Raw genomic sequence first — 11,422 nt, 5'->3', positions numbered from 1 at the left:
ATAATGTTCCATCTCTGCCACTCTTCACAGTCCTTCTCTTGTTCCCGTGGATGCCATCTTCCATTGATCTTGAGTGGACTTCACATGGGCAGCAGCCCTCCAAGCACTGCCCCAAGACAGCTCTGTACCACAGGGCCCACTGTTCAGGCGCTGCTCCACACAGGTCTGCATGGGCAGTGGCTCCCTCAGCCCTCCTGCCTCAGCACAGGCTGCTCCCCACAGGCTGCAGCTCCAGACCAGGGCTGCTCCTACAGGAGACCCATGGGCCCCTACAGGCCTCTCCACTGCTGCACTGTGGCATCTTCCATGGCAGCTATCCCAGAGCGCATCCAGTGTTGTTCATGGCTCAGCTCTGGCAGTGGTATGTCCTGTTGGAGCAGCTGGAGCTGACTGTGCTCTAACATGGGGCAATACAGGGTTCTGAGCAGAGGACATCCCCCCCACAGACCACTCCATTACCCAAACTTTGCCAGGTAATCCCAGTAGCTTACATTTATCTACCTTATGCCTGTTATCAAAATCATATCCTTTTCTGTTTGGACAACATCTATAAACTTACAGTTAATCACAGTGCATTTGCTTGCTGCACAGTTATTTAAGGAAGTTTTCAGTAATGCGGGTCTGAACAGCAGCCCCTGAGCTGTTTAATAACTCAGTTCTATGCCAGTTATCCCCTGTTGCTCCACTCCTTCCTATAGTCAGATTCTTAACTGCTATACCACAGTAGTACTGCTATTTTCTCCAGAGTCACACATTATTTCTAAAACGGCACCAGTCAAATGGCTACTATTTCTGCTGTGCAGAGGGGGGTCATGACAACATCCATTTGCCTGTGGTGGCTCCCAGCTCTCAGGACTGTTTTTATGTGAATGTAGTAGGGGATGGTACAGCCCAGACTGTGCTAGTAACACATATTTTAGACTCCTTCATATAACTCGGGCTAAATGATGCTGTTGTCTCCAGACACTTTCTAACATGCAGATAAGTGCACAGACAAGTGGATGCGGATATCCACATAAAAACTGCAACAGCAAGTGTTTGGACACTGATGGGTCAGCAGGCTCACTTGGGAGTGTGCCCTGCATCATTAGATGGCTGAGAAGCATGCTCAGTGTTGATTTTTTTTTTAGAAGAGAACTGTATGGCTTCTTAGCTAGCTGTGGTGCACATTCCAGCTGAGCACTTCTTACCGTTTCAAGGTTCAGCAAGCAATTCAGCTGGGGCAGAAGGAATTAGTAATTACAGAGTTGTGAAAGGCTGAAATGTAAAACAGATGGATAGATTGTTCCTTTCCCCCGCCAAGCATAGGGAAAAATAATTCAGACTCTCAATAAAATTGAATTCTCTTAGTTTGAAGAGATCTTCTCTCCCTCCCCAAGTGAAGAATGACACCGAACAAATTCTCATACTCAGTTTACCATCAGGATCCCCAGCATCATTGTGGCCAACACAAGTACTAGGTAGCTGTGCCCCCTGGAGTGCTACTGCCTGATGGATGCCTATTCAGCTGACACTGACGGGTGACTACCAGACTCCTCAGGAAAAGCCTTTTCTGGTGCGAACCAAAGTGGAGATATGCAGCATTTAATTCATGTATCCCTTCCCATGGCAGCCTTCTTGGCTCTGTCCTCTGCAGTGAGGAGTTACAGTGTATGTAAGATGCCTTGGCTCTAATTTTGCATGACTACCAGTAAAAACAAACAGAGATAGGGGGAAAAAATAAAATAAAATAAAATAAAAATAAAAATAAATAAATAAAATAAAAACAAAAAAAGAAAACAAAACACCGTTTCTTGTGATTTAACAGCATGTTTTTCCCTTGTTAACTCTAAAACAGTTGGTTTCTCGCTGGCAGTACAGTTCAGACCCACAGGCATGGAGTCAGAGCAGGCATCCAGCAGCCTGCTGCTGGTTCTGCCCAGCGCAGCCCATCAGGGACTGACTGTGATTTGAGTTCTCTGTGGTATTATGGTGAGAGCTCGGTAGTTCTTCAAAGCTGCAGTGTCTTAAAAACTAACTTCTAAATATTTTTTTTAATTAAATGGAAGAAGCAAATTAAATTACTAATACTGAGAACAAGAAATAACAATCATCCACTAATGGTTTGTCAGAAGACAAGTTCAGTGAAGGGGAAAATCAAATTAGGTGCTGCTGGGTTTGTCTCTGCTTTCTTGCTTACATGGTGTTTTCTAAGATAAAGGAGAAGACAGATCAAGCCACAATTCCATTTCAGGATCTCTGTGGTTCTCAGTTGCGTGTCTAGTTACAGATACTGGTGATTACAGCAACACTTGCTGCTGCAACCATCATAAATAAGATCATTAGGACAGCAAGACGACTGAAAGGAATAAGTGGTTTGCTGGGAGAGGATGACGAGAAAGACTTCAGAGCTGCAAAGCTGACCAGAAACATGTTGACATCAGTGGCAAACTTGAAACCAGGAGAAGCAGTGGAGAGATCATGCTGTCCAGGTGAGCCTGCACTGAAGAGAGAAGCTGAAAGTTCAGGAGGTATCAGTAGTTATGAATTATTTTTTCTCCTCACTGCTGTTGCATGGCTGCTGTAAGAGCACAAAGGGAGAGGATTCACTTACATGACGGAGCAGTGGTGGGTGGATCAGTGTACATGGGGTGAAGCTGGTAGTGCAACTATACTAGTGCACGATCAATGGCATTTCATACTGAGGTAAAAGAACAAAACTAGCAATAACTCTCAGCAGTGTGCTTCTTACAAGAGACAGGGCTTCATATTTCCAGCTGAGAGATCACTGTTGGTACATGTAAATTACACACTTCAGCATGTACACAGGCCACCTGATGCACTCAAGATGCAGTGAATCACACCTGCTGAGAAGACAGGGCAGTGTCTGCCCTGATCACAGAATCACAAGAGTTTTTAGTGGTAACTGTTCAGCACAATTGCCATGCAGAGCAGCTGCAGCTGGCTGCTGTGGCTCGGGCAATGCTGTGGTCTCATCAGAGATTTATAGCAGGACAAATGCTGCTCTTAATTTCCAGCTGGGAAAAAATGAGCAAAGGGCAACCAAGAGAAGTCAGTGTTGGTTGCCTATGTAGTAAGAATGGAATTTTAATATGATAAGTGGTTATTTTGTCCATTTTTATAAGCAAATATTTACTGTGTTGGATTTAGAAAAATAGTTAGATCATGCCTAAAGACACATTTCCCAGGTATCTGATTGCTGCTTTAGTAAAAGAACTCCTGAATCTCTGTTCATTTACTACAGACTCGTTTTTTGTCCCCCAGATGACCATTTATTGTTGCAAGTGGCAGCATCCCAAAGTGCTTATTGTTTTTGCATTGGTTGCTGTGTTTAAAGCTCGTCAGCATGTAAACCCAAACTTGCAGGCAGCAGAAATCTGGAGTCCAGTTAAAATAAAAATCCTGTTCTTTTGTGTCTTCAAAGGATATCAGCTTCTTCAGGAATTTTTTTTTATCTCCAACAATCTTTTTGTCAGTACTTCACAACTGAAAAAGAAATCATCTTGTCCTTGTAGTTATGATCAAGTTTCTTCTCTCACTTTCAAGAGCTGAATCCTCTTGCAAAAAGCAAGACTCAAGTGCTGGGTTTAGAGCCTAAACTGAAAGATGACTGCCTTGAAATGTGTTTTGCTGGAGAAGTGTTTTTTCAAAATATGTGAATGTGGTGTGCCTTTTCCTCTCTCCTGAAATGGATGTTCCCTTTCAGAATAGAAGCAATCTGTAGCAAGCTGTCACTTTGCAGTTTTACATCTTCTTTTATCCTCATTCTTCCAATTTCTGGTGCTCTGTCCAGACCTAGGTGCTTTCCTCCCCCCCCCCCCGGTCTGATGTTATCTTTTTAGGTACCAGCAATTTAGGGGTTAGTCCATCCTCAGATTTCCAGAGACAGAATCTTCATTTAGATGCCTCAGGCCCATTGTGTTCTTTTTACCCATCCAGCAGATGGCATCTAAGCTTTAGAAAAGGACACCTTCCTTCGTACTTGGCGATTCTGCAGGGATTCTTTTTTTTTGTTTGATATTTTCAACTTAAAAAGATGTGAACAGGATTAGTCAAGAAAACTTCAGTCTCTTATTAATTTACAAGTTTGTGAATTTTAAATTTCTTCTTCAGTCTACATATGGTAAATAAGAAAAGAATGTATCTTTTACTGCTTTCATGGGAAGCTAAGCTTTACTCATCAATTTGAATCTCGTTTCTCAAGTTCATTATTAAATGGACACTGTTACTCCGATTATATTCAGTGTTACAGCTGTTATGGATACTGACATAGGCAACACAGCAGCTGTTAATCACATGTTTTGAAACTCGTGACTACTTGTTTCCTGATGTCAGGTTTCCCAGTGGCAGCTCAGTGTGTATACATATAAAATACAATAACTTATGAATACCCAGATCAAAACTACTGCTTATACTCATCAATAAAATTGCTAATAAAATAGCCTATTTTGATTGTATAAGCTGTAATAAACTCATTTATTTCATCATATCTTTATTTTAGTTGATTCTAATTTCAATCCTTAGTTATGGGAAAGGAATTGTAATTTTCACTTCAGCTCTTATTGAAATCCACTTGCACTTTCATTTCCAGGATGGCAAAAGACAGCTGGCTATCTGTCTAATCCTGCAGACACTGATCTTCACAGAAGGATGCTTGTGCCAGTTCCTTTAGGAGAAACATTTGTAACAGGTGTCAAAGACAACAAGGAGTACTAAATTACGTTCATTCTTCTTCTCCTCCTTCTTGTCCTTCTACTCTTTTTTATTACTTTAACACCTCTAACCAAAGGAATGTAAAGTTGTTATGTATGAGGGGGCGCAAAATTCTTTCAGTTTCACAGAGCTCATTTTTGACTTAGGGTATTTTTTTATGCATTTGTAATAGTCCTCAAGCAAAAGAGCATCCTCTTGCATCGATTAAATCATTGGTATATAATTAAAACTCATTCTTCAATTTCAATTTAGAACACTCAAATGTAAAATATCTTCAGCTTTTATTTGAGTAAACTCTCAATCAACCTCGCTCTTTTCACAAGTCTGTTTGCAGTACTCAGAGACCTGTTTTGTGACATCTCAACAGTAATGAGGGACAATAATCAGACATCAGATGTTTAAAAAGTGAAATCCACTGGCTCCATAAATCACATAACAAGCTAACTTTTCTGACAGTGGGAATCTCCCTGACTTTCTTGACTATGGGAGATGGAGAGGTCAGCTTGGCCTCTCTGAGTGCTGACTCACTGATAATGAGGCTCTGGAAAGGAGACAGAAGGTCTGAATATACAGGGGTGTGTTGTACCTAGGCATAAGATAAGCTCTCTCCTGATTATAAAGACTTGCAATGGAACTTGCTTGCTTTCTAGCCAATGGGTTGTTAGTGGAAATGTACCGAATGCGCGTGTTAGAATATAAAAGGCTTGCTTAGAAGAGTAAGTGCAGATATACAAGATGACCAGGATGCACAAGATGATGGGAATACACAAGATGATGCAGCTACACATCATGATCATCACAGCAATCAAGAAATTTTCCTGGCATGAGAACCCTGCATCATGATGCTAACTCATGACAACCATAAATTTCTTGAGTTGGTTCTAGATTTTGGGTATGTAATTTTCATTTGTTCTCTGATTATGTATATTGCAAACAAAGTTAACTACGATATTAGTCAGGTTGCTATACTGAGTTTTCCTTACCACTTGGGAAATTCCTGGTTCAAGCATGGGAAAAGACTGGCTGAGTAGTTTAGACTTAAAGCCATTAGTAGGACTTTTGTACTACAATCCCAACTGCAAGGCAAGAGTGAGCTGAAGCCACCAGTGACAATTTCACCCACCCAGAAAATGAAAATCAGTATGTCTGCCAGTTATTAAGCAGTCTGCTACAGACTTTTCTAGCAAAGAGCTTCTCTTTAAAAAAAAAAAAGGGGGGGGGGGGGAGGGAGCTAGGTGATACTGATCAAGGAGTTCCATTTGCATCACAAATTCAGATGTTTTTGTTTCAAAGACTTTGAATTTTCTCTGAGGGATAAAAGTGCCATAAGATGTTGATCATGCAGCCTTGAGCAGAATGATTGTCTAAGACAGCATATCAAAGGATAAGAATCTAAGTGGTACTGTGCTACAGTTATTATTTTTTTTAAGGTTACCTTTTCACACACTCATTATCTTTCAGGGCTTTTCTAATTAGAGCTACAAAATCTCTAAGGAAATTGACTGTAAAGAATGACCATGAAGATTTCTCCCTTGATGGAAACACACTTTGGTGAATCTACTGACTGTGAACTTCAGTATCATTTCCTTTTGCTTATGTCAGCTCCATTTTGCTTCAAAATATGGAAGGAAATTGTTTGCGTACATCCATCAGTGGCACCTATTCTCATTAAGCATTTCTCAAAGTATTGCTTAGGTTTTGGACAGAACTTACGTATCCTCATCTTTAATTCAAGCATTCCTCTTTGGTTGTTTTCTACATCGTTAAAAATTACATATAATAGAAATTCTAATTCTCTTTTTTCTTAACTCCACTCTTTGTAATTATTCTAATTCTTTATACATAATTCTCTTTCACTAGGGTTTCCATGTTGGTTAACAACAGGTTTTCATACATGCAGAATATGGAATTTATTACATTCTTAGTAAACAAATATTTAATATGTCAGTAATTAATAATATTCCATTAATGCATATCTACACTGTGGCATGTTATTATGACTTTCCAAGAACACAAATGATACTCATTCCTGAAAGACATTTCTCAAATCTTTGTTTTTTTTTTAATTATTCATTTCACTGACCTACACACTTCATGGTTACTTCATCACTGAGGTAAATAAAGCCAGCAATTGTGGGAAAAGTTTAATAAATAGAATATAAAAGGCTTAATTAAAAAAAGCTTAATAAAGCTTAATAATCCTTCTTTGATATCCAGAGTGTGCTGAAAATTCCCAGTTTAAATGACTAGAAGCCAGTGGTCTTTCCAAACCCTTCCTTGGAGAAGGCCAGCAGTCTCCTGCTAGCTGGCCTGCTCTTTGGGACAGTTTAACCACCTAAGAACAGGCAGATGTCTCCCTCTGTGCAGTCCCTCCCTGCTGCAGGGCACATAACAATGGGCTTCCTTTTGCTCAGGAAGAATTCCTGTTTGGTTGAATCTCCTGCAGCTCCCATTTCTGTGAGCTGGAGGGTTGTAATACCCAGACTGCCAATTCTGCTGCAGAATGAATGGAGTTTCCTAGCACATTTCGTCTGTGGGCTCTTTTCCTTCATCAAAGTCAGCAAAATGGTAGGGAGGGTCGAACAGAGGTGAGAGTTGCTTGCAACCAAATTGTACTGATGTCCCTGACTTCTTTCTTTGTCAACGAGGCAGTGCAGCCTGGCTATGACTAAGCTTAGAAGGCAGGGTTCAGTCAGTTTTTACCGTCTCTTGCAGTGTCAGCAGTACAAAGTAAATGGCAATTAAAAGACATTCTCTATTCCTTCAGCTGGTAGCTTTAGTTCTGAGTCCTCCAATTCTCCTACATTAACTGTAAGTGAAAATAATCTTTTTCTCCTGCACATTGCCAGGTCCTGAGTGCTCACCTGCTGACATAGTTTTGGACTGGATCTATTTTATATACTAATGATTGGCTCTCAACTTTGCCTCCTTATTTCAGCTTTCTCCAGGAACAGCATGCAGACTTGCAGCAAATCCTGTGCAGGTATTCAAGGCTGACTCTGCTCCTGTGCCTTCTGTGAGAAAACTATCCCTTTGTCAGAAGATGCTTCATCTCATCATCAGTAGTTTAAGCATGTGACACATGCAAGCAGGTACACATCCTTCAGTTGTCCTGATACTTGCTGCAAAAGCAACATGGTGTTTCACAAGAAACTCAGGAGTGTGAGAAGGTTGTCAGAGATGGCCCTTGCAAGGCATGAGAGGGGTCCACACCCTTACTCTGAAGAAAAGAATGGTTGTAACAGGAAAACAACCTCCTTAACAGTGAGCTACTGGGAGATCTTCCATGCAGAAGAGCATGAGAAATATGCCAAATACAAAGCTCTTGCAAATAAATACAGAGATACCACACAGATGTGGTGAGGAATATGAAAGATCAGATGAATCTTGATCTAGCAAAAGAGATCAAATATAGCAAGAAAGACTCTAGTGCATATGTAACAAGATGTACAAGGTCTGCTGCTATATGGGACTGGAAGGTTAATTTAAAATGCTTTTAGTAAAAAAAAAAAAAAAAGATTACTCAGTGTCAGTGCCCTCCTCAATGCAGTTCTCCTGAGTGAGACCAGCCCCCAGCTATGCTGAGCAGTAATAGCAAATACAGAATGACCAATAGAGGACAAGGATTTCATTAGGGACTAAAAACTGAATACCTATAGACGCCTCCTCAGGGTGTTGTCCTGTTTCCTTTAGGGGAAACTCTAACCATAAACAAAGCGGAAAAATATAAAAGAAAAAAATTGCTATGAGAATAGCTAGACATGGGAGCCCAGGAAAGTCATCGACTTTGAAAATACTCAAGTTTGATAGCTTGGATAACTTAATCCAAGGCACAGCTTTCCACAAGGTGATCTCTAGAATTGTCCTCCAACCTCAACATTTCTATAAATTTCTATGATCCTCTTAGTTTCCTGAGGCAGGATTACACTGAATGAGAAACAAGCAATCTGATGGCAAAGCTCTCTGTTATCACTAGGGAACACTTGGGCCAACACGAATACATACTCATCCCTTTGGCTCCAACTGTATTTCATGCCTTGCATCTCTCTCAGTCCTGTGCCCCTCTGCTACAGACCACATTAGTTGCTGAAGGGAGAGTTCCTTGTTCATCAATACACTGGAATTCCTATTCTGAATGATCAGATCACGATGTTCAACCTTTGGCTTCTCTGGCAATGAATACTGTCTTCTGTTCCAAAAACAGTGAAAAACCCCTTAGTGACAAGATTCTGTTGTTTCTGGCTTTTGCAGCTACTCAACTTATACTTTATAGGATGTGATGTAGTAACCTCTTCATAGCTCCCAATTGAGTAATTTGTGATTTTTAACTTTTGATACATGTCTCTGCATTTCTGAAACTTTAGTGCTACCATGCAGAAAGAGCTAGGCAAGCATCTGTACCTCCATTCCAGGAAACTGAGTCCTCAAAACTCTCTCAAACATTTTGGCAGGTCTCCTGACTTTTAAGGTCTTAGTGAGGAACACATGAATTTCCAACCTGAATTATAATAATATCCAGCTAACCTCTATTATTGTTTTTTTGTTTGTTTGTTTTGTTTTGTTTTGTTTTTGCATTAGTGAATAATATTTGCTTATTTGAGAGGCAGCAGAGCCAGTTGAGGGGGTTCACCTGACAGCACTAGTGTATTTATTTTATATATAGTAAAAGACTGTGCTATCACAAAACTGAAGATGCTTACCCAACCACTGTCTTTCATCACAGTAGGATGTGTCATTGTAAAATGCAAAGTTCACCTAGGCTGGGGCAATCCTAAGCACAAAGGCTGGGAAGAGTATGGACTGAGATCTGCTCTGCAGAAAAGGAGTTAGGTCTGCTGATGGACGAATCAGAACATGAGCCAGCAGTGTGTACTTGCAGCCTGGAAGACCAACAGTGTCCTGGGCTGCATCGAAGGAGGTCTGGTGGCAGGGAGAGGGAGGGTATTGTCCCCTGTGCTTTGCCCTCGTGCAGTCCTTACTGGAGTTACGCATCCACACCTGGGACCCCCAGCACAATGAAGGTGTGGAAATGCTGGAGCAGGTCCAGAGGAAGCCACAAAGATTATCAGAGGGCTGGAATATTTCTCTCCGTGGAAAAAGGCTGAGGGAACTTGGTTTGTTCACTCTGGAGAAGAGAAGGCTCTAGGGAGACCTACATCCTGCCAGTAGCTAAGGAAGGGCCTGCAGGGAAGCTGCAGAGGCACTTCTTAGAACATCTTAGAGAAACAGGAAAAGGAGTAACAGTTTTAAACTGAAACAGGGTAGATTTAGACTACACAAAAGGAAAAAAAAAAAAATCAGAAGGATCAGCTGGTTGGGGCTGGGTGGGCTTTGAGGCCCCTTCTAACACAAACTGCTGTAAGATTTTTTGATCCGCCTAGAATGTCATTCCAGCTTCTGCTTCTGCCTCTTGGAAAGAAATACCTTGCCACTGAAACTTTTGTGGCAAAAGAGCCTCAGAGGCCAGCCTCCAGGATCCAGGGCTGATTGTATGTCCAGCTAATTCCTCTTCCCAGAGCTTCCTTGCTCAGCAGCTCTCTGAGGTGTCTATGCAGGGTCTCCCAGTACACACACTAGTTCCAGTAAGCCTAATTACTTTTTGGCTGATGCAAGACATACAGAGGAAATACAACAGCAATAACAAAAGAAGTCTGTATGCACTGGCCTACCTCTTTGCCCTGGGTGCACAAAAAATTTTAGGTTAATGTTAGAGGCTTCTAAAGCATCTTCTCTTTCTCCTCTCCCCTTTCTGAAAGTAACCTTTCCCTCTTCTTCCTCCAGACATTTTTTTTGCCCCCAGCATTTTCTCGTCTTTTGATGTGACTGAAGAAAGAACCTTTCCTGGATTGCCATTGGTCTTCTTGTCAAAAGTCTCCCAGATCAGACCTTTGAGATGCTCAAAATACATCACCACCTCATTCGTAGCTCCCTGCTGGGCTTCAGATTGGAACAATTACTTTGCCTTGAGTCGTTGCCAATTATTTTGCTGCTGTATGATTAAATGGACTGTAATTGAATAGCCGATCACCAGGATTTAATGAACCTCCACTGTTAAATCTAGCCAAGTTAAAGATTTTATTTTTTTTTCCTTCTGTCACCTCCCAGGATACTCAAGCTGAATCCAGAGGCAAAAGGTCGCAGAGGAGACAAGCAAAAACAACAATGAGAACAGGATTTGCAGTGTGATATAAAATAGCATCAAGAATCCGTAACGTTAAACAATTTATAAGCAGAGTGACTTGCAGGTTGTTTTTGCTTGGCAAAGACATATGCACACATTGATATGAGGACAATGAACGTGTGTGTAAGAACCATGTGTTTTTTCCCAATCAAGAAAATGTTATTTAGTATATAATACAGTTGGATTGGAGCATACTTATACAGTTAAATATACGATTATATACTTACAAAAATGGAGTCTTCATTTATGACTAGGATCCTCATAGTAATAAGAATAGCATTTCTTTCCCTTAGTCCATCTCCTAGAATTTAGATATTTGTTATCTGTTTGTAAGTTAAAAACAAAACAAAATGCCTCAGTAAGACAGAGTATTTGTTTTGTTTTGAATGTGTCTATAACAGGTTTTATTTAATGTACATGCAGCTCAGCTGTTGGAACTGTTAGAAAATTTGTGATTTTTGTAAAAGTTTTGGCCTGAAACATTGTGGGTTAACGATCCTGCAGTCTGAACCACAACAGCTGAACACA

At 40.8% G+C, this 11,422-nt stretch overlaps 1 long non-coding RNA gene across 2 annotated transcripts; it reads left to right on the top strand.

The window, feature by feature from the left end:
• The first annotated feature begins 2,308 nt into the window (after positions 1-2,308).
• On the top strand, positions 2,309-11,126 carry LOC107306448 (uncharacterized). 2 transcript variants are annotated; one of them, XR_014939323.1, is made up of 3 exons: positions 2,309-2,471; positions 7,652-7,805; positions 10,495-11,126. It is a non-coding gene; the product is annotated as an uncharacterized LOC107306448 (long non-coding RNA). The 2 variants fall into 2 exon arrangements; XR_001552121.3 differs by lacking the exon at positions 2,309-2,471 and adding an exon at positions 5,438-5,605.
• The last annotated feature ends 296 nt before the right edge of the window (positions 11,127-11,422 follow it).

Source organism: Coturnix japonica, chromosome Z (assembly GCF_054131305.1).
Source record: "Coturnix japonica strain WE chromosome Z, WE-NBRP24, whole genome shotgun sequence".
NCBI classification, from domain to species: Eukaryota; Metazoa; Chordata; class Aves; order Galliformes; family Phasianidae; genus Coturnix; species Coturnix japonica.
The sequence above is the reverse complement of the archived record's forward strand: the minus strand, read 5'-3'. Positions and strand labels throughout refer to the sequence as shown.